The following is a 6,167-nucleotide window of genomic DNA, read 5'->3' as shown; positions in this document are numbered from 1 at the left end:
AAGATAGCAGATCTACAAGCTCGTAGATTGTAGCTTGTAGATCTGCTATTTTCACTTGTTTGGGTCCTGGGGAGACGGCAAATGTCTCTTTAGTCTCTCGTCTCGAGTTATAAAAGGGCTGGGAACCACTGAAGTAAATCATTAGTCACAGTCAGTGTACACAACATGCCACACCTGGCATATACTGTACTGTTCAACAACTGCTACGCTGTGGAAGACCAACAGCAAACACCAACAACTATTTCCTGTGTGTGTGTGTGTGTGTTGAAGTTTAGAGCAGTAGTTCTCAAACTTCTTCGTGCCATGGACCCCCAAATTGATATATATATATATGGCTGAGCCAATAATTTGATGACCGGGTCATCGGTCTCTCTTTGAGTCTCCTACCGGAGACTCCACCACAAAATGATTGGCTTAGGAATGTGACAAAAACTAAAAAGAATCCTATGAATTTGAGGCTTTATGGGGTGTGTAATTGATAGAGAATGAGTATTTCTTTGGGGTGAACTACTCCTTTAATGTATTCAATTCTTATTTTAAACTTGGCCTTGGTTAAAAAATTAATTAAAAAAAAAACATCTCTTGGGTGCGGCATAGTATAGTGACATAACGCGTCATGTTTAGCAAAATCACAGCAGCTGCTATGCGTTAAGAGCCTGCTAGTTGGTTGGTCAGGGAGTCATAGGGACCAATCAGAGGGCTGCCAATGGGTCAATTCTACCATAAATGTTAGAACTGATCTACTTTCTATACAACAGGAGATTGAGCAATTTGAACAGGAGTTTGATGCAGTCATTGTTGTTGTCTCTGTTGGACACTGGACAGACAGACGGATGGACGGACAGACAGACAGTGTTGTTTGTCTCTGTAGGACAGACAGACAGCGTTGTTTGTCTCTGTAGGACAGACAGACAGTGTTGTTGGGAACTATATGTACACTATACCTTTACTTAACCATATCATAAATCCTAGCGTCCCTACTCTAGGCGTGTCATGAATAGGCAAACAGTTGGTGGAAATAGCAGATCTACAAGCTCACAACAACGAGCTGTAGATGTGCTATTTTCAGCTAAAGAAATTTGGCGTGGAGGGGGAAAAGGCGGGGATCCAAGGACAGATCCCTGGAGGAACCGCCGTCAACAAAGTATATCGTACGTTCCTGTCGGGTGGAAACCTCATATGTCAAAAACTGTTACTTTTAAGAATTCCAATTCAAAAATAGCAAAAGTAGCCGATCTACAAGCTCAAAACGCGTCGCTTCGCGCCACGCTTTGAGCTTGTAGATCTGCTACTTTTGATGCTTTTGTGTGACGCTGTAGCATGATTTTACGAAAAAACACAAAAAGTTAAAATACGGAGATAAGAGGTTTCTGCCCGACAGCAACGATATAGGGTTTAAATACAGAGTAGAGAGGAATTCTGTTTGGTTTGTGGTTAGCGTAGGAAGTTAGAAAGTTAGACACAAACTCTCTCTCTCCCACACACACACAGTCAGCCTGTCCCTGTAGGCAGCTAATAATAGCACTAGCAGCCCAGTGCCTTCTTACATAACACTCGCACACACACACACACACACATACTGTACACACACGCACACACACATGCACGCACGCACGCAAGCACACACACACACACTTACATTCCATTATCACTCTCCTATATTCATCCTTTCCAATAATCAATCTTAAAATGCCTGAAGGCTTCTCGTTAAAAAAGTACTGCATGTGTGTGTGTGTGTGTGTGCGCGTGTGCGTGTGTGTGTGTGTGTGTGTGTGTGTGTGTGTGTGTGTGTGTGTGTGTGTGTGTGTGCGTGCGCGTGTGTGTGTGTGTGCAGTATGTGTGCATGCATGTGCGACTGAGCAGTAGTAATAATAGCACTCTGTGGTTAGCCAGTATATAGTTGGATTAACTTAAAGCACAAGGGCTCTTTGGTAGAGGCTTGTGTTGTGTGGTTTGCCTTATCATGATGTAACTAGACCGGTTGGTGAGAGATCTGTCTCCGTTGTGCTGCTGATTAGAAATTGATCATCTAAAAATAAGACTCCTCATCGACTTGAACCAGCTCCCAAAGTCACTATTTTGGCACATAAACAAAGCCGATTCCGACCATATATAACATCACAAAACCCGGGACAACATCTGTTTTTTAGCCCATTTAAACCGGGAACGCATCTGTGTAACCACTTCAACCATTATGTTATACTTTGGCTATTCAAAAATAGCAGACCTACAAGCTCATAGCGCGGCACCGAGTGCCGCGCTCACCCATTTTATCGCTCACCCATATTATCGTTCACACCATTTTATCGTGAAAATGGGTGAAAATATTTGAATATACATACTTTTTAAAGCAAACATTTTTAACTCAAATGTTTGCTTCTGGGGGTCCCTGGAACAAAATATTTTCAGATTGGGAGGGGGGATGCTTTCCTGGTCTTATTGGGTTAATACAAATGTCAACTTCCTGTTGATTTGACTTTGTATAATCAGGATACGTGGATGTGCTGAATACTAAATTAACATGAACCAAAAAATAAAGTGAAATTGTGATATTATATATTGGCACATTTGGCAGAATCTGCGTCGTTTGCGTTCGTTCATGTGCTAAAAGAGTAACTTTGAGAGCTGTTTTACTGCAAGTCACTGAGAGTATTATTGAATTATTCATTTCTAATCAACAGCGCAACGGAGCAAGATACCCCCCCGTTTGGAATAGTTACATCATGACACGGTAACTACTACTCTTAAACCCATTAAGACCGGGAACGCATCTGTGTCACTAGATTTCTTTGACTATTCAAAAATAGCAGATCTGCAAGCTCATAGCACTTGAGCTTGCAGCTTGCAGATCTGCTATTTTTGAAAAATCGTGAAAATGTGTGCAAATCTTTGAATATATATATTATTATTTTTAAAGCGAACATTTGTAACTCAAATCTTTGCGTCAGGGGGTCTCTGGAACAAAATATTTTGAGATGGGGGTCCATGGCCAAATACATATCATTTTGGGGGTCCTTGACATGAAAAAGTTTGAGAACCACTGATGTAGCGCCATAGTCTTTACAAAAAACTCAGGTCGGCCTCAGGTCTGAAAGGGTTAAGCAGGTTTTCCAAGAATGTCGTTCAACGTAGATATTTTGGATGAAGACAAGTTTGGGAGTCCTATTCTGCGTAAACGCCAGCTGGGGCTGATTGGCTGGAATGTTACTCCAACCTAGAACAGCACCACACCTCCACAACATGTGAGGTGTGATGCTCAAAGTAGCAAGTAAACAATTCAGGGGGCCTGGAACCACGCAACCCTCGTCTTCGCCTTTATCCCCCCTGTACCATAAAACATTTGATTCTGTCTCAAGAAATATTTGAAAACCACAAAAAAAAAGGGTATCTATTAAATATAGTATATCATATAATTAAATATCCAAATATTTGTTGACACAGAATCAAATGTTTTATTGTCATGATTCAAACAGGAGCGCTGGATGGCTTGGTTCCAGGTTTACAATAATTTATATAGATATTTTTGGAAATCTCTATGGGAAAAATGTATGGGTTTTCTATCTGTGACACCACAAAATGGCCACCACTGCTAATATGACCATCTTATAGTGCGTACCAAAAAATCCTGAAGGGGGGCGTCAACAAGTGTCATTTGGTAGCGCGGCCATCTTTGTGGGGTATAAACAGGTTGACTTAACATTGACCCCCACAAGTATGTCTGCAGCTACTATGCCACGCCCCCCTGTGGTGACGACACGTTGGCAAGCACGACAGTCAAATTTATACTTACGATGGTGTCACGTCACGTGCCAAAAATAGCCGGTCTGAGCTCAAAACACATTACATTGGGACACGTTGTCAGCTTTTCGATCGGCTATTTTCGGTTTCTGATATCATACGACGGAGCACAAATTAAGCAACTCTCTACATTTTCATCTGTGTGTGTGTGTGTGTGTGTGTGTGTGTGTGTGTGTGTGTGTGTGTGTGTGTGTGTGTGTGTGTGTGTGTGTGTGTGTGTGTGTGTGTGTGTGTGTGTGTGTGTGTGTGTGTGTACTCTGACAAGTGACAAGTGACAAGGGTTTCCAGGTCACATGTGCTTGGCATGCACGTGTGTACGCACACACACATACACACACACACACACACACACACACACACACACACACACACACACAAACACGTTAACAACACACACATGCTGAGTGTGCAACTAGTCATTAGGCATTCACAACATACCAACCAACACAATATGAACACTTTCATTGTTTACACAAATCCTGCCCTCAGTAAGAAACCCAGAAGAATGCTGAATATCCTGCAAGGTAATGTCTCTGTGTCACACACACACACACACACACACACACACACACACACACACACACACACACACACACACACACACACACACACACACACACACACACACACACACACACACACACACACACACACACACACACACACACACACTCACACTAATAATAATGAGCCAGCCATTCGTCGCTCGTTGCCCAACGTTATCCAGCCCAGGGCAACGACAAACGTCTGGCCGATAATCTGTTTATCACATACATACTGTACCCATTGTCTTATTTATTCACAAAGGCCACGTGAGCCTGGGCAGTATGTAGTCTCTTAAGCCAGACAACAATTCCACAATCTCTGAATGCTACATGGAATCTGTAGCTACGCCTCCTCAATGCTGACAAAAGGAAGCTGTCATGTGTTCATCATTTACGTTCATGAAAATATCTTTTAAAATATCTTAAATTTTCTGCTAAGCAGCCAGCTATATAGGCTGCCTTTGACTAATGTGATTTACATGTGGTCTTATTTATCCACAACCACGTGCGGCTGGTGAAGTACTCAACCCCAGTACTTGAGTCAAAGTATTGTATTGTATTTTGTATTGTAATTGTATTTGACCAGCCTACTCCTGGTCAAATATTACTCAACTACTGTACAAGTGAAAGCTGCTGAGTATATTCAAAAGTACAAATTACAGTACATTTTCTTTTTTTAAATATGAATGCATTGCTGTATTAGAATGTAGACATTTCCACCAATTAGATTTGTCAGACATTTTCAGTCAGAAGTGATTCTAAAAATCTGGCATTGCCGGGCTCTAATATCATAATATTTTGATATGGCATTAGTGCTGTCTTTTCCTGTTTTTAAAAAGCTGACTTCACAGAAAAGTGATGTCATTTTCTGAACTTACAGTCTAATAATGGATTTTTATTTATAATACACTTTACATTTGTACTTTACAAAAAGTGCTACAATAGGCAATTGCATAAAAAAATCATCACACAAAAAAATAAAACATCGAAGAAACTGAAACAAAACATTTAAAACAAGAGGGCATTAAAGCCTAGAGGTAAAACCAGTATAGCTTTAAAAAAAAAAGCTTTGTTAAAAAGGTAGGTCTTTAGTCCTCTCTTAAAAGAGTCAACTGACTGTGGTGCTCTCAGGTGGGCAGGGAGGGCGTTCCACAGTTTGGGGGCGGTTGAGCAGAAGGCCCGGTCGCCCATGGTACGTAGGTTGGTCTTGGGGGATAGCCTAGCTATTCTTTGTTGTTTTTGAAGACACCAAGTCATCACCACAATCATATTAAGGTATTTGATCAAAAATATTGTGATATTTGATTTAGTCCACATAGCCCAGACACTAAGACAACAAGAAAATAGCATCTGACCAACAATTTAAATGAATAAATAGTTTTCAACCACTTTAAAGCCCTATTTCATACTTTAATCTTAAATATCTCACAACGCATCGCATTTATAAAACACACAGACTTGACCACTTACACTCTAACTTTAAATATTTTACAAAAGTAGCTCAAATAGCCGATCTACAAGCTCAGCTTGTGATTACACAGACAATAACAGTCTGGGTTAGTAGACAGAGTGTCTGCAAAGTACACCTATACTATAGCTGGTCAGCCTGCACACACACACACACACACACACACACACACTCACACACACACACACACACACACAGGTCAGTATCAGGGCAGGCTCTCTTGTGACAGTGCCATTCTAATCAATTAGTCAGGAATAAGACTACGTGTCCCGTTACCACACACACACACACACACACACACACACACACACACACACACACACACACATGTCCTCTATGTAAGTCTGCAGCAGCAT

This window comes from Gymnoscopelus braueri (assembly GCF_963280865.1).
Source record: "Gymnoscopelus braueri genome assembly, chromosome: 15".
NCBI lineage: Eukaryota > Metazoa > Chordata > Actinopteri > Myctophiformes > Myctophidae > Gymnoscopelus > Gymnoscopelus braueri.
Note: the sequence above shows the minus strand (reverse complement) of the source record.